The sequence below is a fragment of the Biomphalaria glabrata genome, chromosome 2, assembly GCF_947242115.1.
Source record: "Biomphalaria glabrata chromosome 2, xgBioGlab47.1, whole genome shotgun sequence".
NCBI lineage: Eukaryota > Metazoa > Mollusca > Gastropoda > Planorbidae > Biomphalaria > Biomphalaria glabrata.
Genome location: NC_074712.1, coordinates 46,875,970 through 46,901,546, shown reverse-complemented (window position 1 = coordinate 46,901,546; position 25,577 = coordinate 46,875,970). Strand labels below are relative to the sequence as shown.

The window sequence follows — 25,577 nt, the reverse complement described above, 5'->3', positions numbered from 1 at the left end:
TAAGCAGTAACTTACTGTAGTTCTATATAATGAACTAACTTAATGTAATGTAATGTAATTGTATATTATCCATTAACTTAATGTAATTGTATATTATGCACTAAGTTACTGAAATGTAATTCTATATTATGTACTAACTTACTGTAATGCAATATTATATGTTACACTAACATGCTAGGACAAATTTGTACAAATGCTCTTTCTTCCCTATCGTTATTAGAGCATGGAATGGGTTGCCTGAACTAGCCAGGAAAACCAGTGACTTGGCAGAATTTAGGTCATAGGTTAATATGCATGACTAAATGCATGACGCGTAGGACGTAATCATCTTCATTTTTTTTTTGAAGTAACGCCTGTATCATATAAGATAATGAATATCATATTTGTTATTACCAGAATATGATTTGTATGAGACTAGATCTGATAGTATAGTCAGAATTTGTAAACAGATGATGATAGCCAGTTAGAAATTATCAAATGAACTCGTGACAACGATATATTCCCTTGCATGGAGAGAGAAATACAATAGGGTAATGTCGGACGAGATCAGTTACCAACATCGAGTTGAACTATTTCTAGTCAAGACATCTCCATGTGGGCCCCTCACAAAAGAAATATAAAAATAAGTTTTTATGATTCAAACATGTTATTCTTGTGTGGCAATTATTTGATAAATTTGTTCATTCTGATGTGAGACTATGTATGCACTATGAGCATCTATGCTGTTCAAGTTGGAGTCTAGAAATCAGCTCAAGTTTATGTCCACAATGTTGGCATGGGATGTCTTCAGAAGATGAACTTGTTAAAGCAGAACTTAAGAATTGCATTTCATTTCTTTTGTGGCCCATTAAAAAAATATGAAAGGCCAAATGTACGACCAGACTGTGTCTCAACTCGTCTGTGTCTCAACTCGTCTGTGTCTCAACTCGTCTGTGTCTCAACTCGTCTGTGTCTCAACTCGTCTGTGTCTCAACTCGTCTGTGTCTCAACTCATCTGTGTCTCAACTCGTCTGTGTCTCAACTCGTCTGTGTCTCAACTCGTCTGTGTCACAACTCGTCTGTGTCTCAACTCATCTGTGTCTCAACTCGTCTGTGTTTCAACTCGTCTGTGTCTCAACTCGTCTGTGTCTCAACTCGTCTGTGTCTCAACTCGTCTGTGTCACAACTCGTCTGTGTCTCAACTCATCTGTGTCTCAACTCATCTGTGTCTCAACTCGTCTGTGTCTCAACGGGATAGAAGCTTTGTTTTTAAAATGGCCACGTCACTCAAATGTCGCTTTGCTATCCAAGGGCGGATCTAGACCTTTTGAAATACCGCCCCCCCCCCACACACACACACCAGCATTGGACGGCTATATTTCTCTGTTGTTATTCAAGAAACATAAATGAATATTAAAGCTTAAAGCTTTTAGTGTTGAAACATGATGACTAAACATAGCGTGCAACATATAAAAGCAGCACAGAAAACAGAGGTTATTGGTGAAAATAAGTTAAGAAAATATGGTGCAATATTGAAAAGCTCCGAGGAAGACTTTAACCACGGACCTTGGTAGAGATGCAATTTAAATTAGGGACTTTTCTAAGGAAGAAGCTTTGGGCTTCAATAAACTATGGGAGAGGCACGTGGGTAGCCATGCAGGTCCAGATAAAACTACTTACTTGAAAGATTCTTTTGGTGGGACCTGGATGATCAAGTTCGATGTTAGTCTGGTTCCTGGTGGAAATATTTTCTCCAATGAGCTCCCACGGTACGTTCTATTTACTTCTTTATAGGAGATAACAAGCTATGTAGAGCTCTTCTCGTTTTACATTTTAATATTTTAATTTGATCTTACGTTTCTAAAACAGTGCACACAATGATTCTCTCATTGAATAGAGTTGATCGAGAGTTCTGCGCACCGGAGACACCAATAGGCTGACTATTTATGGATTTGCCTCCATGTTATGAACATCGCCAATAAACGTAAGGATACTTGAGACAACCAAAAAAAAGTAGTTGAGAAACACTTGCCTAGATCTTATCAGGTTTGTTAAGTTCACTTTTTTTTTGTCTATCGATGTTAACAAGCAGCTATCCCAACCATTTTTTTCCACAAATCGACGTCATCTAAATACACACACACACACACCCAATGTGTGTGAGAAAGTGTGTGTCTATATGTGTGTGTTTTGTTGTTGTGGCTTAGTTTTGCCAAGTCAAAAAAAGAATAAGTTTGGAAAACTTTCAAAAGAACCAATTATTCAAATATTGATCCTCTGAGCTTGAGTGTTAGGAGTAAAAACAAGACATCACAAAGTGCATGTTATGTTCACCTCTGAATCAGACGAACACTTCTATGTTACAATGTTACACTTGACCTTGGAAGTACCAACATTAACGTACCTCAAAACATCGATTTTGTTTTGTTTTTTTGGATGCACTAGTTACGCTTCATAATCGATTCTACCCGTGAAACACACTTTATATTGGATAAACGCCAGGAGTCATAATCGTGCGAATAATCAGGAGATAATCCTAGCCCCGCTTGGGTTAGCTTTTGTTTAGAGTTGTCAATAGTTGACACATTGCGGCAGTGTTGCACTTAAGGGACTAACAGTTCATATAGGCACCTTCAGTCTTTCTACAATGTTAAATATAAGATTGTAAAGTAGAAGATAAGGAATGCACACGAATTTATGCATACTGGGAAAGAAAGACAACTTTTTGTATTATTTATAACTTTAAAAAAAATTCAATAAAAAGTAAAGCTAGTTTTTTGTTAAAGATTTCTATTATAGGGGTCTACTTCCAAAATACATTTTATTTGTATTAACATTGCAAACTTTGACTTCATTTTTTGCAAATATCAAAGCTAGGTAATATATTTTGAGTTAAAACCGAAGATTTGCAAATGATGTACACTTCTCTTGAAAGTGGGTATAATATAACTCAATTATATTTCCGCAATTTCATCACCCCTGGCAAAATGAGATAGATAATAAAATAATAATAGTAATAATTAATGTATGCCTCCCCGGTTTCGCCGCCCTATCTCGCTTGTGATGGATAGAGAGGAGTTAAAATATAAATGTACGTGTAGTGAAAAAGGTCAGTCTAAAAAAAAGTTGGTCGTCTGCCAACCTACGGTTGTAAAACACTTTGATATAGGGGGTGTTCGTTGTTTGAAATCCTACCCACTTAGAGATGTACGTTTAGTAGTAACAGAGTTTAGACAACATTTCAAGTGTCATTGCAACTGAAAAACTATTAACAATCTCTCTCTCTCTCTCAACATCTCTTCTCTCTCTCTCTCTCTCTCTCTCTCATTGTTCTTTCTCTTTTTCCCTGTTCCATCTCTCGTTCTAATTAGATCTAGATTTGTAGGCTATATTTTCTACCCTCTCCTACCTTCACTGTATCTCTTAAGTGTAAATAATATTTGTTCACTCTCTTTCTCTCTTTGTCTCTTTCTCTGTCTCTCTCTGTCTATGTCTCTTTCATTTGTTTAAACTTAAATATAAATTGAGACTCTATTAAGAAGAACTATTCCAAGAAAAGATTGACCTATTCTCCATAAACCTTGAGTAAGGAGATATCAATAACAAAAGTTTTAAAAGTTTGTAAAAAGCTGTCTTAAAATATTGCTTATAAATTCAAATTGATAGGATAGAACTGACCAGAGTGGGCTGTTGCAAGGTGTAATGAACGAATAAAGTGATATTTTCGTTAAGGACATGGTAAAGAAAAATGGGAACTTTTTGTACATAGCCCTTAACTTAAGCTCCACAATTAGAGATGAATTAATAATGGAAAGAGAAATTCGGCCTTAATAAATAAAGGTAACACAATTGAGTGTTTATTGTATTTGCGAAATTGAATAGAAGGCAAAGTCTATTAGATAGTTTCAAATTAAATCATGGTAAAGTGTGTATGAATATGGTATGTAGGCCTATGCAAATGATAGATAGTTAATAATAATATATATTAAAAATAATTATTACTTATTAGTAGGCATACTTGCTACTCATGCCATTTGTATGTTGACACGTATGAAAAACACTATATCTATCAGTATTGATATTTCTTCAGTTATTTGTCAAGTAAGCTTGGAAGAATAAAGACGTTTCACTCATTTTCTAGTGTATTTTTTACTAATTCATCTAGTTCAGGTGTACTCTTTAGTACAGAGAAATTACCAAACATATTGGTTTGCCACACAAGCTTACAAAAACGAAAATAAAAATCTAAAAGTAGGTGTCCATCTAACAAAATGGTCGGAATAGCCAGACAAAAAAAAAGGAGGCGTAAGCCCAAAAGAAAATTGTTATTGCTTAAAGAGAAATTAAGATTGGGCAAACAATAAGCCTGCGTCAGGTGTGACAAATCTGTGTGGGTAACAGCTGGCTCAGAATAGCCATATGAAATTGTGCATTCTACTTTGTATTCGGACTTGATGACATTTGACTTATTGATATTTAAATAAAATGTGAGTTTATAACGGCTGAGAGAAAAGGTGATAGATCGTAGTTTACAGTTAGGTGCTTACCTACGCATTTACAAATAATGGTGTGGGGTTTTGTTTTATTGACTAAGACATACACTACCTTTTTCTTTGCAATTAATGTTTGGGAGAATAAAAGTTCAAAACTTCATTTTCTTATTTCTTTATTTGCAGAAGAAATTGTGTATTTTACTCATTGTGAGACATGCAAGACAGGCTATCGCGTGGACCGTTCTAGTTGGACCTGACCAAGTCCTAGTTTTGGTGCAAAGCTTATATCAACTCAGTCTGTCTGTCCGTTACACATTTAAATCACGTGATTTCTCCCACCTCTCACGTTGAAACTTTGCACAATTGTTCATTGTTCCTGGCAAAACATGAATCAATCAAAAAATAAACAAACAAAAAATTAATTAGTGGTAATTAACCATTTTTCTTTAAAATTGAAAAAGGAAATTAAATCTTACAGTATTGAGATATATGGTTGAAATGTGGAGTTTTTCCCCATATTTAAGTTGTTGTGTTTTTTTTTAAGTATTTTTTTTATATATTTTGCTGGTTTTAATGAATAGATTGTGGAATAGCATGCTGGGAAAATTTGTGACCAACAACAAAAGAAAAAAGAATATAATAAAATGGCGCTTAAGTTTGACCAAGAGTTGTACATTTGTATTAGCTCTACTTATACAGTAATTATAAAGCTCATATCAAATCAGTGTAACTGTCTGTCTGGTAAAATGTTTAAAAGTGTGTACACGTTATTTCTCCCACACCCATTCTAGGATCAAGTTGAAACTTTGCACAATTATTCATTGGCATAAACAAGAAATGAATCTATTTTTTTTTAAATAAAACAAATATTCATTTGTCAATTAACTGCAGGTAATTATTTATTTTGTTTGATATCAACAATGGAAATTAATATTTCCGTAGTTACAGATATATGGCTAGATATGTAGGGTTGAATTCCCTTATATAAATGTTCCATTTATTTCACCCACACCCAATTTCGGATGAAGTGGAAATTTTAAACACTTTTTTTTTACTGTACCTAACAAAACATGAATCAATTAAAACATTAACTAATTATTTAATTATTTAATTAATTATTTTGTTTGATATTGAGAAATAACTTCTACATTGTTGAGAGATATAGTTGTAATTGCGGAGTTCTTCCCCTTAGATAAGCTTTGTTGTTGTGTTTTTTTTTTAAGGATTTTTTAATATTTTATTATTTTAAAAATATAAATAAAAGGTAACAGCCCAAAGTCCGGACTGAACCTGTTGGAGGAAACATTATTGTTCAGTTTTCAATGAGCTACTACACAGTGTAATCTGGTGTCTCGAGGAGACACTGAATGGACTAGAAAACGAAAGTGTTGGAAGCTCACAAGACACAAGATGAAAAAGTGTCATGACCGCGACCGATGGAAAGATAAAGAGTGAGTCATCACTCCACAAGCTCTGGGCAGGTTAGGGTGATTACAACTTTACTAACAAAAAAACAGAAAAGAAGCAAAATACTAAAAAGAAAAACAACTTTAAAAAAACAAACAAAGCCTATATTAAGTGTAGTTTATTAATTAGTCTAAATCAGTCATGTCATTAAATTTGTAATAGATCTAGACTAACAACAATTAATCTGTGCGATTTGAAATATTTTTACCAATTGTTTTTGTTTAGCGCTATTTCATGCTTTTGGCTTTCTCACAACGCTACTAGCCAGTTGGAAAAAAAAGGGGGGGGGGTAGAAAGAAAAGGGTATCTGTGTGATCGCTTTTTAAATGTATTTATTTAAGCAAAAAAGGTGAGCGACCTGAATTAGAACTCGACTCTAAGGCCTCCTAAGCCAATACAGGTAACCACTGTGCCAGGGAGCTGCTTATACAAATTGGTTTCCTAGTTATTTACAAACTTTTCTTTGTGCAAACAATAATGAGGACAAATTTAACTTATATCCCCTTATCAGTCAAGTAAAATTTCTTTGCCTTGTTCGAGATACCAAAAAAAAAATAGTTACCAATGGTTAATTAACTAATTGGTTAATGTTTTTTTTTAAATTGATTCTTGTGTTGGCAGGTAAAATAAAAAAAAATAGTCCAAAATTTCAGTTTGGTCGAGATTGGGTGTGGGAGAACTAAAGAGTACAAACTTTTTACCAGACAGACAGACAGAGTGATATAATCTTTGTAAAAACCTACAAAAATATTTAGCTAGAAAATAGTTTTAAAAATATATTTAATAATTTGCTAGAAGTTTAAGTTCTAAATTAATTTTAGTTTTGTGTCTACCTTGGCTAAAGAATGACATTTTAATTTATCTTTCTCTTTGTGTGTCTGTCTCTCTCTCTCTCATATATATATATGGAGATCATGCGTTATATTAGAAATTCGATAGGAAGCCAAAAACTCATGGGGGAGTCAAAATACGACAAGAATGTAAATTCAATTTGTTTTAGTAAAGGTAACCAAAAATCAAAATAAAAAATTGGCCCGCAACTTAAGAAACAAAAAGTGGGGGTGGGGTGAAATGTTAGGCCTATAAAACAAACTATCCTCCCAACATAATACAAGACAACCTACAACCTAAAAATGTCAGTGGTGCAGTGCTGACCACCAAACGTGACCTCGGCAACCCAACTCAACTTGAGTGCAAAAATTACTGGTTTAAAAAATAGTCCAGGATCCCTAACTTCGAAGCTATCGTCTCGGTCGATTTAAAACAATTGACTTGTGCAGTCCCTTTTCCTAGTTCAATAAAACAGCAAGGTCAAACCCCAGCGTGAGAACAGGAACCCAAACCCAATGCTCTTTTTGAAACATCAAAAACAAAAAGGTGACTTCTTCACAATTAGCGTTGCCTTCTTCTAGTCAATGTTTCATTAGCCTAATCTACTTTTAGACAATAAGTGTTCTGTCAACACAACGGATAATAACAAAATAATCCATTTATTTCGACGTTTTTTGGCGCGACGTTCTGAAATGCGAAGGAGTTAAATGTTTTTGTTTTTCCAGATGACAACAAGTCACCAAAACTGTATTCTAGACTGTCACTCTGTTTAAAACTTGAAATAATTCAATTCAAAGGCATCGTTTCATAGACTTTTTAGAATGTAAGCCTTAACCCTTTTAGTCCGAGCGTCTTCGACAAGATTGACTTAATTAAAACGTTTTTTTTTAATGTCTCTGCTAATGCGATTCTACTCGACTTTCGCATGTCAGAATCGTCGAATTTCTCCCTATCGTCGTACATCATTCTGTGAACGACTTTTACGGGTGGTGGTGGGCGGGGGAGTGAACATAAATGTTTTGTTTAGGCCTTTAGGGGAACGTCACAGATACAAGTTTGAGAAACATTGATTAAAATTCTCAAACTCTATTTTTAGCTTGAGGACTCGCTAAGAAACAAAATCCCTGCAACAATTTTAACCCCAGCAGTTGGTCAATGCCATGAAAACCTGTTGTTTCCCCCCCCCCCCCAAACTCTCTGACTACACTATCTTAAGTTTGTGTGTTCACATGTTGCAAGTAATCGTGCTAATGAGCTGTTGTATGATGTAACACGTTCCTTTAGGACTACACATGTGTGCATGCGCGTGTTGGACTGTGTGCGTGTGCTCGTGTACGTGTGTATGAGAGACAAGTGGAGAGTCTGTGCTTAATATAGGCCTAACTATTTCTAGGCAGAACATGTATACACAATAATACATTATTGGATCTAGTGTAAAATTAATCGAAATAAGCGATAGAAAGCAAGCAGAGATCTACATCTATAATGTCCAAAACATTTCCTTAGAGTGTGTCGCATCTACCAATAGTAAAGATAATATAGTCACCTAGTGGTAGGCCTACTCGTGAGTGTTACAATAGTGAGTTGTATCGAACTCACGAGATTTGTTCACAAAATTGTACTCCCCACGAGGTCTAATATTGTATCCCATCAAGTGCCGAGGCCCACGTACATTCAACAGATGTGCACACAATCACGTATCGAGCGTGTTTACTTTAGTTTGATTCAATACCTTATGTAAGCGTAGATCTCTATGAGTAGACATAAAGATAAGTAGATTATATTTTTATTATAGAATCACTGTTAAGTTAAGGTTCTTCTATTTTGTCGGTTATCTCGGGTGACCTTTTATTGATGTTGTAAATTTTACGTATTGATACTATAAATATACATACAAGAAGAACAATATAGATGAAGTGAATAAGTTAATTTCAGATAAATAGAGTCTAGATCTACTTACTGCTTGGTAAAACTCTATCCACTGTTCCAGCACACACTACACACACTAATGTAAACACACAGGACAGACCTTTGTCACTTTTTTGTGGGTCAGTAGAGTCTAGTACGAATTAAGTCAATGCTAGAGCAGTTCGGGCAACTCAAGCGTACAAAGTAAAGCCAAACTTGTGTATTATCTCCCTTTCATGTTTCTATTTCACGCACACCTTTCTTCACCTTGCAGGGGGGGGGGGGAAGCTAACAAAACTCAAACTTGAATAAATAAGCTGCTAGAATCTAGATGCCACCGGGGGCGTGCAGTGGAGACTGGTGGAAAGGAGCGACGGATCCTGCGTTTAGTAGCCTACAGGAAGCTGCGAAGTGGTGTGTGTTTTGGGGGAAGGGGGGCTAATTTAGTGAGTTGGATGCATAGGTGTGCACTAGAGGTGGTCAGCCAATGTGGTCATTACAGCTAATGAAAAGGTTCATTAGAAGACCGTTGTCCATGTCTGCTGTGGAGACACCAGGAGTGGTAAGAGAGAAAACGAATTGGAACATTGCATGGAGACCGTCTGCACCTGAACAGCGTTGGGAGCATTGATTTAAGAAAAAGTACGTGTATGTTGACACCCCTCTTCCACTTTATCCTGTTCGTGCGACAATATTATAAATGCATATGTGTGTCTTAGATGCACGCTGTTCGTGCGACAATATTATAAATGCTTATGTGTGTCTTAGATGCACGCTGTTCGTGCGGCAATATTATAAATGCATGTGTGTGTCTTAGAAGCCCGCTGTTCACGTGACAATGTTTTAAAATGCACCAGTGTAAAGAAATGTACGCATGTGCACACAGTTCCTCCGATGTTTCCTATAAATCATCTATCAAAGTTATAAGATGCACCACAATAAAGAAATGTAAATAAATGTATCGATGTTGTAATATGCACCATTGTAAGGAAATCCAAATATGTGCATTCTATCTATCAGTTCTTTTCTGTGTTACTTCAGGCCACGTCAAGTGGTACTCTTGTGCTCCTTTATTTCCTACGAATTGTTGCTTCGATATTTCCTTTTCATTTTTAAACATTTCCTTCTATGTTTATATCTAGATGGCTGAGCGGTAAAGAGCTTAGCTTTCGAACCGGAGTCCCGAGCTCGAATCCTGGTGAAGACTAGGGTTTTTAAAACTTCGGCATCTTTGGGCGCCGCTGAGTCCACCCAGATCAAATGGGTACCTGACACTAGTTGGAGAAAAGTCAATGCAGTTGGTCGTTGTGCTGGTCACATGCCAACCTTGTTAATCGTGGGTCACATAAACAGATGACCTTTACATCATCTGCCCTTTAGATTTGCAAGGTCTGAAAGGGGAACTGCTTTTTTTGTGTTATATCTAGATGATATGTGAAAATGAAGTGGATCTACAAATAAACGAAATTAGATTAAACCCGTGAATGAAGTCATCCTAACTTCAGTAGCATTTTACCAACTAAGCAAACAGATCATAACAAACAGCCATTGTGATTTGTTGTTTGTTTTTTTTTTCTCAGGAGGAAAGATGAATTTTTCAAGCGGCAGGCAGTGCTCAGAAAAAAATAATTCTGCCAGACTGTTTGCTGACTGCAGAGAAGCCAGATGCTAGGGTGATTACTGTTTGTTGACTGCAGAGAAGCCAGATGCTAAGGTGATTACTGTTTGCTGACTGCAGAGAAGCCAGATGCTAAGGTGATTTTGCTTACTGCAGAGAAGCCAGATGCTAAGGTGATTACTGTTTGCTGACTGCAGAGAAGCCAGATGCTAAGGTGATTTTGCTGACTATAGAGAAGCCAGATGCTAAGGTGATTACTGTTTGCTGACTGCAGAGAACCCAGATGATAAGGTGATTACTGTTTGTTGACTGCAGGGAAGCCAGATGCTAAGGTGATTACTGTTTGTTGACTGCAGGGAAGCCAGATGCTAAGGTGATTACTGCTTGTTGACTGCAGAGACGCCAGATGCTAAGATGATTACTGTTTGCTGACTGCAGAGAGGCAAGATGCTAAGGTGATTACTACTTGCTGACTGCAGAGACGCCAGATGCTAAGGTGATTACTGTTTGCTGACTGCAGAGAAGCCAGATGTTAAGGTGATTACTGCTTGCTGACTGCAGAGACGCCAGATGCTAAGGTGATTACTGTTTGCTGACTGCAGAGAAGCCAGATGCTAAGGTGATTACTGTTTGTTGACTGCAGGGAAGCCAGATGCTAAGGTGATTACTGCTTGTTGACTGCAGAGACGCCAGATGCTAAGGTGATTACTGTTTGCTGACTGCAGAGACGCCAGATTCTAAGGTGATTACTGTTTGCTGACTGCAGAGAAGCCAGATGTTAAGGTGATTTTGCTGACTATAGAGAAGCCAGATGCTAAGGTGATTACTGTTTGCTGACTGCAGAGAAGCCAGATGCTAAGGTGATTACTGTTTGTTGACTGCAGGGAAGCCAGATGCTAAGGTGATTACTGCTTGTTGACTGCAGAGACGCCAGATGCTAAGGTGATTACTGTTTGCTGACTGCAGAGAGGCAAGATGCTAAGGTGATTACTACTTGCTGACTGCAGAGACGCCAGATGCTAAGGTGATTACTGTTTGCTGACTGCAGAGAAGCCAGATGTTAAGGTGATTACTGCTTGCTGACTGCAGAGACGCCAGATGCTAAGGTGATTACTGTTTGCTGACTGCAGAGAAGCCAGATGCTAAGGTGATTACTGTTTGTTGACTGCAGGGAAGCCAGATGCTAAGGTGATTACTGCTTGTTGACTGCAGAGACGCCAGATGCTAAGGTGATTACTGTTTGCTGACTGCAGAGACGCAAGATGCTAAGGTGATTACTACTTGCTGACTGCAGAGACGCCAGATGCTAAGGTAATTACTGCTTGCAGACTGCAGAGACGCAAGATGCTAAGGAGATTACTGCTTGCTGACTGCAGAGACGCCAGATGCTAAGGTGATTACTACTTGCTGACTGCAGAGACGCCAGATGCTAAGGTGATTACTGTTTGCTGACTGCAGAGAAGCCAGATGTTAAGGTGATTACTGCTTGCTGACTGCAGAGACGCCAGATGCTAAGGTGATTACTGTTTGCTGACTGCAGAGAAGCCAGATGCTAAGGTGATTACTGTTTGTTGACTGCAGGGAAGCCAGATGCTAAGGTGATTACTGCTTGTTGACTGCAGAGACGCCAGATGCTAAGGTGATTACTGTTTGCTGACTGCAGAGACGCAAGATGCTAAGGTGATTACTACTTGCTGACTGCAGAGACGCCAGATGCTAAGGTAATTACTGCTTGCAGACTGCAGAGACGCAAGATGCTAAGGTGATTACTGCTTGCTGACTGCAGAGACGCCAGATGCTAAGGTGATTACTACTTGCTGACTGCAGAGACGCCAGATGCTAAGGTGATTACTGTTTGCTGACTGCAGAGAAGCCAGATGTTAAGGTGATTACTGCTTGCTGACTGCAGAGACGCCAGATGCTAAGGTGATTACTGTTTGCTGACTGCAGAGAAGCCAGATGTTAAGGTGATTACTGCTCAGCTATCCAACAGCTCAACGTGTATATTTGCTAAAAGAGTTTTTCTTCCATGACAAGAATAAGGACGAAATGATCAAACTGTTAACATTTGGAACACGATCTGGTGGTCTCTGTAAGCATGCTTTCTCCACGGATCCTGGACCTGATGAAAAAGAAGCAACAGCAGATCTTGTACTAAGCGCGACAGTAAAAGTGATTAATTGTATACAAGCAACTGTGTGCTTTATATAGGAACAGAGTTATTTTTTTAATTGTGTAACTCAACATGTGGGTGAGAATCTGAGGTCAAATCATCTCACATGTGACTGTTTTTGAGTCGCTTGGCATGTATACACCTTACGTTTTCCTTGAGCGAGTCTTTAACAGTTGAAGTTTAATGTCACATTAACGTCTTCCTTAGAGTGATTTTAATGACTTCAATTTTAAAAGAATTCGGGGGGGGGGGGGGGGGTAACCTCTCAATGAGAGATGTGTTACAGTTTACTGCTCCTCACCGAGTGATATTTAATGAACAAAAAATTGAAAAGCACTGCATTAGATGTCCACTGTTCAAAATGTTATAAAGTGTGTACCGGTTGTCAAAGTTCCATGGAATGGAAAGTGTCCGAATCCTTTATATTTCTATCTTTGAATAATTGTAGAAATTCGATTCCATATCTGACTCATGATGCGAAGACATTTCATAGCAGAGTGCATAAAGAAAACCCAGAGAATCGATTCCGTTGAACTCGATGATAATTTTGTTTTGTAAATGTGTTTCGGAAATTGGCATGCCCCTATCTCCCCCCCCCCCCAGACCAAAGAAGGTTGGGCATCAACACTGTCAAAGATGAGGCTTTTAATACAATATACTGCCCGTATGGTGCTTTTAATATAATATACTGCCCGTATGGTGCTTTTGATACAATATACTGCCCGTATGGCACATTGAATGATAAATTTTATGGTGCATAGAATTATGTTTGACTAAAGTGTCAACAGGAAAATATGAGCTCAATCTAAAGATAGTTTTGGAAGGAATTGGGAGTGTTATGAGATTCTATGAACATTCTGATAAAATGGCGACATGACAGGAAAAAAAAAAAAAAACAACCTCAAATGTAATATAAAGAAAACACAAACACATGCTGATTTGTGTCTGCCTAATCATTCCCCCAAATGTAATAATAATAATAATAATCTTTATTATCCGTGAGGAAATTAGTTTTAAATTGTGCATTACAAAAAAAAAAATACACGATTAGAGCAAACATTTGTACAATAGCACACAAGATATACGTTCATAGCCCAGTTTCTCTTGAACATTACATGCGAAATTTACAACAGTTATATATTGTGCAACGATTTAATTGCCAAAGCAACAACAAATCTTGTGTCTATTTGTTTTTGTGATCGGTGTCTTATATCTTCTTTGTGATGGTCAATTCACGGGGTGATTTTTATATGCTTTTTTTATATATCTTTCTTAGCAATGTTTTTCTCATATAGTTGTCAAAGTGCGGCTTGTTTGTTGCCTATGATTTTAAAAATGTATTTAACAGAAGACATTAGAAAATCGGTGTAAATAAAGAAATTATAGATTTTATATCGCGCCACTTTCATGCTTACAGCATGCTCAGAGCGCTATGGTCCAATCTCATTTGTGGACCAGTTGGGGGAAGGGGTTTTCTGGGAGAAGGTTTTCCGTGCTGCCTTCAGGAGCTCAGTAAATACAACTCTGCTCGAGTCGGTTGTCGAACCTCGAGTCCCCTTCATAGGTATCCAAGTTCAAGCGTACTTAGCCTCTCGACCATTTATCTTTCTTGTTTCCTTTTGTATGGGCATTTGAACCCCTCCCCCATTATTATCAGTGCACTACACCAACGAACAAACATTTGGGTGAGTTTTCTGATCTAGATAAAGTATTTCTGTTTCTATTTTCAAATGATGTAAGGATTAACAATATTCTGTCTCTCCTTTTCCTGACATTGTCAAGATGTTAAACCAATTCAGACACGCCTTCGCCTGTCTTGTATCCCAACGGTAGTCTTTATCTATAGAGCTTTCCTCGTCTCATTTCAGCAAGTACGCCTATGCATGGGCGTCTATTCATGGGCTCCTGTGTATGGACGTCTATTCATGAGCGTCTATTCATGGGCGTCTATGCATGGTATAATTTCGGTCAGGTTCTGCACAAATGACTGGAATGCACCTCTACATATAGGGTCAACTGCGAAGCCTATAGATCGATATTTCTCAAATAATAATTAGTTTTATGTGCACATTTCTTATCACGTGCAAGACACCTGTTCGTCATATACATACAAAACAGAGTAATAAACATTTTGATTTAGTATAGACACACATTATCTTAAAAAAAACTGATACGAAATCTTTTTGCTAATGAGTTTTTTAATTCTCCATCTTGCTACATTCCCATTGGCTTCATTCATAAACTTTTCTCCAACCGTTTACTAGATCTACCTGCGTGTAACAGGTGCGCGTGTGTTTGTGGAGAAGAGGATATTCTACAAAACTTAGATAATTATCTTTTCCCCTGCCTGGGGCAACACCATAACCTTCTCATATCTCCAGTAGTCAGTGGCGTACAGCCATGAAGCGTTACTCAGGGCCAACTTGACTATTAGATTTCACTCACCCCTTCACCAAACACAAATATTAAAAAACTCAAGCTTTCTTTTTTTTTAACAAACTCAAGCGTTTTTCTTTTAATAAACTCAAGATTTCTTGTTTTAATAAACTCAAGCGTTTTTCTTTTAATAAACTCAAGATTTCTTCTTTTAATAAACTCAAGATTTCTTCTTTTAACAAACTCAAGATTTCTTCTTTTAACAAACTCAAGCGTTTTTCTTTTAATAAACTCAAGATTTCTTCTTTTAACAAACTCAAGCGTTTTTCTTTTAATAAACTCAAGATTTCTTGTTTTAATAAACTCAAGCGTTTTTCTTTTAATAAACTCAAGATTTCTTGTTTTAATAAACTCAAGCGTTTTTCTTTTAATAAACTCAAGATTTCTTGTTTTAATAAACTCAAGCGTTTTTCTTTTAATAAACAAGATTTCTTGTTTTAATAAACTCAAGATTTCTTGTTTTAATAAACTCAAGCGTTTTTCTTTTAATAAACTCAAGATTTCTTGTTTTAATAAACTCAAGATTTCTTCTTTTAACAAACTCAAGCGTTTTTCTTTTAACAAACTCAAGCGTTTTTCTTTTAATAAACAAGATTTCTTGTTTTAATAAACTCAAGATTTCTTGTTTTAATAAACTCAAGCGTTTTTCTTTTAATAAACTCAAGATTTCTTGTTTTAATAAACTCAAGATTTCTTGTTTTAATAAACTCAAGCGTTTTTCTTTTAATAAACAAGATTTCTTGTTTTAATAAACTCAAGATTTCTTGTTTTAATAAACTCAAGCGTTTTTCTTTTAATAAACTCAAGATTTCTTGTTTTAATAAACTCAAGCGTTTTTCTTTTAATAAACAAGATTTCTTGTTTTAATAAACTCAAGATTTCTTCTTTTAATAAACTCAAGCGTTTTTCTTTTAATAAACTCAAGATTTCTTCTTTTAACAAACTCAAGCGTTTTTCTTTTAATAAACTCAAGATTTCTTGTTTTAATAAACTCAAGCGTTTTTCTTTTAATAAACAAGATTTCTTGTTTTAATAAACTCAAGCTTTCTTCTTTCAACTAACTCAAGCGTTTTTCTTTTAATAAACTCAATATTTCTTCTTTTAATAAACTCAATATTTCTTCTTTTAATAAACTCAAGCGTTTTTCTTTTAATAAACTCAAGATTTCTTCTTTTTAATAAACTCAATATTTTTTTTCTTTTAATAAACTCAAGCGTTTTCTTTTAATAAACTCAAGCTTTCTACTTTTCAAAAATGGATTTAAGACTGCTAAATATGAGGCTAAGTGAAGATATAGTTCAGACCTCGTTGTAACATACATAAATTCATGGACCTAATGTTTACAAATAAATGTCTCTAGGAATGGCCTTTTAAATAGACATTTGGAATGCAGGACCAGAAACAAGACGACAATAAACATTAGAATACATGTCATCAAAAATACATAACTACAGCAAGTGTCTCAGAGACGTCATTCCCGTATCATTTATCTTGGCACCTCTTGATTCCGCCTAACAGCCAAATAGAATTTAGATGAATGTCTGATATCTTTTTCTCATCCGTCTTGTTTTATTTACCCACTCCTGGAAACATCAGTGGAAACGCCTATGGCTAAGAAAGAAGGAAGAAGAAAAATTGTTAAAAAGTAAATGGTTTGTGAGATACGAAGATACCTCTAGACACCAGGGCTACACCAGGTCTACAACAGGGCTACATTTACCTTGTTGGCTGTGACGTAGCTAATTAGACTTATACTTCCCCCTTCACTCTATGCAATCATTTGGTTTCTCGGAGCATCGTACTGACAGGTCCTTAAGTGCAAGGGCGAGAGTGTACAACCACGATCTGAGGGCAACTGATCGCTCTTAAGTGACTTCACATACACCAGCTGTATCTTAATTACCTACACATAGCAACAAAAAATAAAATAAAATACAATAACATTAAAATACTTTGGTCCAAGCAACAGTTAGATAACATCAATACGACAACCTTTGTGACCGTATAGATCTAGCAGTCATCGGCAACTAATAGACTGAACTCACTTTAGTAGGCCTACATTAAACAGCTTTTTACATGACCAACACACAGACAAAGCATATAAGTCTGGTGACAGCAGAAAGGAACTCTATATGAATAATGTTAAAATGGTGTATTTTCAAAATGTTAACATATATATATATATATGACCTATGTAAAATTCATCAACTGAAAAGACATAATTAGACATTATTATTACTGCAAATCACAGTTCAAAACATGAATAAGGAGGTGTCTGCCTAGTCCTCAGGGGCACATAAGTCTCGACAATTCCTTTTCCAGAGATTAGCTGCAATCTAAAAATTTTACATTTTACGTATATCTTTGGGACAAAAATGTCTGGTTTGACCGTTAACCTTTTTCTTAAAATGATTATCTTAAAATTAAATTTGGCTTTTGTCTTTTTATATTTATTTTATTTTTTATTTTGAACAGCGGAAATTCCCGCACTCAGCTCGGATGTTCTGTGTATTCAGTAAGAGCTCAATCATGGTTCAAACAGTCGTAAGTTGACATTTTGCGCACCGTCTCATGTAGTGTTATGACATGATTAGGATTTAGTTATTTGTTTCGGAAATAGGGGGAAAGTTTTACTTAGCGACGATGACGTAGAGTTTGTTAAAAAGTAAGAACGTTCTATTCGACACTATCAACAAGACGTTTTCCATTAGGGCAGTGAAAATAAGAAGTTATATCAAGACTGCTAGTAACCGAGGACATTAGACGGGTCCCTTCTTGAGGATTAAAAGTGTTTCCTATTTTAACACTAGTGTCGACTACCTATCTTGATTGTTTTGGCAGTTCGCCGGTGTTTGTAGGTTACCTCCTGCTTATTTCATTGTTTGTATTTGACACGGCGGAAGAGCCACAACAGTCGAAATCATTAGCTGGACTGTTAATAGAAGAACTTGATTGAGCAAAGCTTGCTTGAACAGCTTCTCACGACAACGAAGTATTAACTAGAAATAAATACTACGAGAAATAATTATTATAGACCATTGTAATACTCATGAAGGAGGAATTGATCTAGTGCAGCAGCACAGAAATCAGAGCGAAATAAAATCATGTATCAGAAGAAAGCAAAGATTATACAGTGTAGGCTTATAGTATCATTTAGGTTTATAGTTTAGATTATACAGTGTAGGCTTATAGTTTCATTTAGGTTTATAGTTTAGATTATACAGTCAGGCTTATAGTTTCATTTAGGTTTATAGTTTAGATTATACAGTGTAGGCTTATAGTTTCATTTAGGTTTACAGTTTAGATTATACAGTGTAGGCTTATAGTTTCATTTAGGTTTACAGTTTAGATTATACAGTGTAGGCTTATAGTTTCATTTAGGTTTACAGTTTAGATTATACAGTGTATAGTTTCATTTAGGTTTACAGTTTATATTTTACAGTGTATAGTTTCATCTACATTTACAGTTTACAGGCAACATTAACATGTACAGAGTAATATTCATTTTACTTTTCTCCGTCCGTCAGTTTAATCCCCAGTTGTCCAGGTGCAGCGTGGGTGAGATTTTTTTTTTTTTTTTGAAGTCTGTAAAATATTTTGTCTTTCTCGTCAGCTCTTTTTTCTGATTTCATTAATTACGTCTAGAGATAGCAACACGTGGTCTAGTCTCATATTGAGTAGAGCCAGTGTCTAGTCAACAAAATATTAACAACAAAATATAAAATAATCTTAACTGCTTTTTAAAAAAAATGTATCTGGGAAATAACGAGACGAGGACACTAACGTCTGTTATTTTGTAAAAGTTTGAGATCCGCTAGATTAAACTCATTAATCTTCCTACTTAATGAGTTTTTAATCAGTGGATTAAAAGAAATTTCTTAAAACTGCTATGACATACACAAATAATTTGACTCACACAGCGAAACTTGTTCAGTTGGTTGTTTGCTTTTCGTATTGCCTTAATTTTTTTTTTGTTTTGTTTTTTAAATAGGTCATAATATTGAAATCTGACTAGACATACCTACAAAACATATACAGGTCTGTAAATCTGACAATACAGGTCTGTGAATCTGACAATGTAGGTCTGTGAATCTGACAATACAGGTCTGTGAATCTGACAATACAGGTCTGTGAATCTGACAATGTAGGTCTGTGAATCTGACAATACAGGTCTGTGAATCTGACAATACAGGTCTGTGAATCTGACAATACAGGTCTGTGAATCTGACAATACAGGTCTGTGAATCTGACAATACAGGTCTGTGAATCTGACAATACAGGTCTGTGAATCTGACAATACAGGTCTGTGAATCTGACAATACAGGTCTGTGAATCTGACAATACAGGTCTGTGAATCTGACAATACAGGTCTGTGAATCTGACAATACGGGTCTGTGAATCTGACAATACGGGTCTGTGAATCTGACAATACGGGTCTGTGAATCTGACAATACAGGTCTGTGAATCTGACAATACAGGTCTGTGAATCTGACAATACAGGTCTGTGAATCTGACAATACAGGTCTGTGAATCTGACAATACAGGTCTGTGAATCTGACAATACAGGTCTGTGAATCAGACAATGTAGGTCTGTGAATCTGACAATACAGGTCTGTGAATCTGACAATGTATTCACAAAGAAGACTGCAATGGGAGAGAGTCAACATCGTTGTTTTAATTTCTGATGCCCAAAGCATGGCGCTATATTTTCTTTGCCTACCTCAGTCAAGTTTTTCACCACTCTAACATCTCTGTGACATTTGACGTCTCGAGAGACGATCTTTTCCCTTAGCAACTTCTTGTGGACTAAAGAGGCCAATCCTTGATACACAGCTGCGATCGCAGGTTGGGCATATGTGATCACCAGGCGCCTTGCATTTTCACCCTTCTTTCTGCTTCTCTAACATCATACATTGAGTACCGGTAATCTACCAATAGAAACCAACATGGAGGCGGCCTCTATAAGACACTGCTCTACACGTTTCATGGGCTTTGTCCCATCACTTTTTGTTCTCCCTTTTTTATAGTCACGACTACAATAGAGTTAATTACGACTGTGGATAAAAGAAATATCAAGAGAAAACCTTGCTCACTTCTCGACGTGTCAGGAACTAAAAAAATATGAAACACGGCTGCAACATTTGATAGATATGTCCTACACCTGGAATCGTTAGTAGATGCTTTCAATGACCGTTTTCGTGATTTCGTTTCATAAGAGCAAGAATTTTCGTTGTTTGTATCTCCATTTTCATTTGCTCCTGAAAATACTGCTGATAATGTGCAATTATAGCTGATAGAATTGCAGTCAAATTATTTGTTGAAATCGAAGTACATAGAAGTGGCTATGCCAAAATTTTACATTTATTTACCTGAACGGTACGTTGAATTGCGGAAAATTGCAGCCATAATTCTTGCTATGTTTGGAAGCACTTATCTCTGTGAGCAGTTCTTTTCCATATTGAAAGCTACAAAAACATCTCATCGTTTGAGATTATCTGATCGAATTTGTCATCAGTGAGGAGAGTGTCAGTGGCAAACAAACTTCAACCTGACATTAATAAACTTGTATCGAATAAAACATGTCTTGCATCAGGACAACGAAAATATTGCGTAATCATAGTTATTTTTACTGATTGAAATTGTACTACAAATTTAACTAAGGGATTGGTATTCTATTCATTATTCGTTCTATTGTATTGTTTCTAATTTAATAAAACTAGTAGGCTATGTTTTCAAACTGATTTTAGGCTACGGCCCTTCAGGTCATAGTAAGTTTTTAATGTGGCCCATACACCTTTGAAGATAAGTTTGAAATGCCTGATCTAGAGCTGAGCTCTAGCCAAATTTAAAATAATTGAAACTTTTTTCGTTTTTGACTTGAAAAATAATATAACGGTCAAACTAGTTCCCCCCCCCCGCCCCCGTGTGGCCAACGACCTAGTAATTTGTTTCTCAGCTATGTAAGCCTACATCAACTAATTTCTAGAAAAATCTATAGAGCTGTTTTTGAGATCAGCGTCGCGGTTCCGCCCTTTGTGAAGTTATATGACTTGAATAAATGTATTGTATTGTAATAAAATTACATAGTATAGAGTCAAGAGTAGGCCTATACAGCTCATTGTTATCTCTAAACTCATTAGCAATCATGTCTCTGATGTCTGTATTTCATTTTACTAGGATTCCCCAAAGGAAGCTTAAACACAGTGTTTAACACCTTAAAGTGCAAGTAAATGTGTTCAAATAATAACAGATTTTTTAATACTTTTTTTCACCCGAATGTATAATCTACTTAACGTTTGTACCCATTATTATTTATAAAAATTATCTAACAGAGAGTAAAAAAAAAACTAGATCTGCAATACTACTGGGACTATGCTTGTATCTTTGTTAAAACAATCTCCAGATGTTATGACAATTTTGATGACGTCATTTGCTTACCCTACACTAAAAAAAAAAAAAAAAAAATCCACCGTAAATTTTAAAACAAATCTTCACTATTAACTAGTGTGAGAGGAACGACCTTTACGCTGGGCTCTGAGCCAAGGTTATCAGCAGAATGTGCCAAAGTTCGTTTATGCTGTCTGCTTCCAATGATGTCTATTCACTCGAGTCTATGATTGACTTCAAATAAATCACATTCAAGTGACTGCCGCCATTTCGAAGAAAATAAAACCTTAGTTTTTGTTATCGTGTTCGATGTAGGAACCGTCTGATGAGGTTTTCAACTTTAAATCCTGCCCAGATTGGGTGGTTACCTTATTTAGATTATGTTTTTGTTGAATATGTTTCTGTTAAGTTATTAAATTTAAAAAAAAAGATTATCGGTAAATTTAGTACATACACACAACCGGCAATTTAGAGCAGTTAAAGGGAAGCTACCAGCCTCACATCATCAAATATTTCAATTTTTTTAAATAAAAATGTCGATGTTATTATCTGTTTTACTTGCATCAAAATGCTGGTTCAAATAGGACCAAACAAAGCAGGTCTTTATTTAGCCAGACACCAGGATCAATAAGAAATGCAAATAGCTGACTATTATGTCCAATTTGGGAGGGTGTAATTACTCGATACAGACTGGCAAGCGGTCAGGAGTCCTCATGCAAACTGCACTATTGACTTCCATGAAAATCGCTGTCTCCCCACTCCTGCACATGCGATAAACTAGAGACCCTTTCAATTTAAATATGACACCCATTTAGCTGGTGTTCGACAGTGGCCAGACTGGGCGGCACCACTAGAACGTGACACAGACTGTGTGAACGTTTAGATCCATTAGTTTATTGTTGTATTTGTCAATGAGAAGAGACTAGGGCAGTGTAGTGACTTACGATCAAAACGTTCGTTACAGAACAAATCAGTTAGTGACAGCTTGCAAATAAATGCTCTAAGACCCAATCGAATCCAGAAGCACATAGTCTCGTGGTCAGGTATCATGGAACTCATCCAGGTTGACTTATTAAACAAACAAGCCGTGCTTACAACGGGGTCACGTTATGAATAAATAATGGACTATCAGAAGCAGTGAGATAACATCCCTGGGGCAACACTGTGACCAGTCTGTCGGAGAGCTGTTTGGCTCGAGTCTGCACATTAGTTGTCACTGGACCAGTCTGTCGGATGGCTCGAGTCTGCACATTAGTTGTCACTGGAAAAGAGTGAATAAAACGCTTTCTAGAGCGCGTGGTCACAAGCAATCTATCCCATAATACACTTTTTTTCAATTTTCACGTTATAGAGTTTTATTACTGATGTCAAAAAGAAAATAATTTGATAAAATCCTCAATGGTCTTGAAGATACAGACTTTATGCCATGTTAGCGCCAAGTCTCTGTCACATCTTTTAATTATAAACATTCCTATCAATTAGTGTCAACCCATTCATTGTATAGTAGGCCTAACTACCTTTGTGAAATATTATGGTATGACCGGTACACAGAAGATAAAACAATATGGTTTTCAGAAATCACGATTTGTATGTGTGCTGAATGAAAATGTACGTGTTGGGCTGTATGTGTATGTGTCCAGAATGAACATGGAAGTGTGCTGACTGATTGTTCATGTGTGCTGACTGAACGTGTATGTGTCCAGAATGAACATGGAAGTGTGCTGACTGATTGTTCATGTGTGCTGACTGAACGTGTATGTGTCCAGAATGAACATGGAAGTGTGCTGACTGATTGTTCATGTGTGCTGACTGAACGTGTATGTGTCCAGAATGAACATGGAAGTGTGCTGACTGATTGTTCATGTGTGCTGACTGAACGTGTATGTGTCCAGAATGAACATGGAAGTGTGCTGACTGATTGTTCATGTGTGCTGACTGAACGTGTATGTGTCCAGAATGAACATGGAAGTGTGCTGACTGATTGTTCATGTGTGCTGACTGAACGTGTATGTGTCCAGAATGAACATGGAAGTGTGCTGACTGATTGTTCATGTGTGCTGACTGAACGTGTATGTGTCCAGAATGAACATGGAAGTGTGCTGACTGATTGTTCATGTGTGCTGACTGATTGTTCATGTGTGCTGACTGAACGTGTATGTGTCCAGAATGAACATGGAAGTGTGCTGACTGATTGTTCATGTGTGCTGACTGAACGTGTATGTGTCCAGAATGAACATGGAAGTGTGCTGACTGATTGTTCATGTGTGCTGACTGAACGTGTATGTGTCCAGAATGAACATGGAAGTGTGCTGACTGATTGTTCATGTGTGCTGACTGATTGTTCATGTGTGCTGACTGAACGTGTATGTGTCCAGAATGAACATGGAAGTGTGCTGACTGATTGTTCATGTGTGCTGACTGAACGTGTATGTGTCCAGAATGAACATGGAAGTGTGCTGACTGATTGTTCATGTGTGCTGACTGAACGTGTATGTGTCCAGAATGAACATGGAAGTGTGCTGACTGATTGTTCATGTGTGCTGACTGAACGTGTATGTGTCCAGAATGAACATGGAAGTGTGCTGACTGATTGTTCATGTGTGCTGACTGAACGTGTATGTGTCCAGAATGAACATGGAAGTGTGCTGACTGATTGTTCATGTGTGCTGACTGAACGTGTATGTGTCCAGAATGAACATGGAAGTGTGCTGACTGATTGTTCATGTGTGCTGACTGAACGTGTATGTGTCCAGAATGAACATGGAAGTGTGCTGACTGATTGTTCATGTGTGCTGACTGAACGTGTATGTGTCCAGAATGAACATGGAAGTGTGCTGACTGATTGTTCATGTGTGCTGACTGAACGTGTATGTGTCCAGAATGAACATGGAAGTGTGCTGACTGATTGTTCATGTGTGCTGACTGAACGTGTATGTGTCCAGAATGAACATGGAAGTGTGCTGACTGATTGTTCATGTGTGCTGACTGAACGTGTATGTGTCCAGAATGAACATGGAAGTGTGCTGACTGATTGTTCATGTGTGCTGACTGAACGTGTATGTGTCCAGAATGAACATGGAAGTGTGCTGACTGATTGTTCATGTGTGCTGACTGAACGTGTATGTGTCCAGAATGAACATGGAAGTGTGCTGACTGATTGTTCATGTGTGCTGACTGAACGTGTATGTGTCCAGAATGAACATGGAAGTGTGCTGACTGATTGTTCATGTGTGCTGACTGAACGTGTATGTGTCCAGAATGAACATGGAAGTGTGCTGACTGATTGTTCATGTGTGCTGACTGAACGTGTATGTGTCCAGAATGAACATGGAAGTGTGCTGACTGATTGTTCATGTGTGCTGACTGAACGTGTATGTGTCCAGAATGAACATGGAAGTGTGCTGACTGATTGTTCATGTGTGCTGACTGAACGTGTATGTGTCCAGAATGAACATGGAAGTGTGCTGACTGATTGTTCATGTGTGCTGACTGAACGTGTATGTGTCCAGAATGAACATGGAAGTGTGCTGACTGATTGTTCATGTGTGCTGACTGAACGTGTATGTGTCCAGAATGAACATGGAAGTGTGCTGACTGATTGTTCATGTGCTGAGAATGGTGTTCATCACGAGCAGAAGTTCAGTTCTTCAAGGACGTTCGGATTGAAATCTTTAGATCATCCGTATTTTCCATCATAAAACTGTGGAGCAGGCTAATGGTATCCACAGTTATGTTTTCCTGTGCGCTCATTCGGACTTTATATTGAAGCTAGTGCAACCCGAATGATTAAGCTTTAAAGCCGATCGCAAGACATAGACCTCCATGTGGTAATTACTAAATCGAGTTTCTTACATTTACTATATAGGTCCTACAGTCAAAGACAAAGAGAAGCGAGGATTTTTTCAATCCCTTTTGCTGATGCAATTTGATCAGTGAAGTCCCCGGGACAACTGACATGATAAATAGGTTTTCTTTTTTTTTTTCGTTTATAATTTATAGGTTTCGTGAGTTTGATAATGTAAGTCCAAAATTAAAACCCAGACATAAATTGGCCTACTGCACATTAAACCCACACAATAACAGTATTGGGGACGCAGGCTTGGTACTCTGTTGGAGTCAAGCTTGATTCATAGTGTGGTTTGATATGGCCGTGCATCTAAGGCCTTGAGTGTAGGCTGTGTCGTGATTGACTTATGGCATCGAGTTGAAGGTGTGATATATTTCGTTGCATAATATGTATACTTTGTGTTTCCTTTGTAAATACTATTGACTTTTATTTATCACT

At 37.0% G+C, this 25,577-nt stretch overlaps 1 protein-coding gene across 2 annotated transcripts in view; it reads right to left on the bottom strand.

The window, feature by feature from the left end:
- Nucleotides 1–9,019, bottom strand: part of LOC106058878 (monocarboxylate transporter 12-B-like) — a 44,935-nt gene extending 35,916 nt beyond the window's left edge. Inside the window, exon 1 of one of the 2 annotated variants that reach the window (XM_056020909.1) lies at nucleotides 8,731–9,019. The gene's annotated coding sequence lies outside the window, so the exon portion shown is untranslated. Of the gene's footprint in view, nucleotides 1–8,316; nucleotides 8,478–8,730 lie in introns of those variants that run through there. The other variant, XM_056020912.1, reaches the window with a different exon arrangement.
- Nucleotides 9,020–25,577: the final 16,558 nt, after the last annotated feature.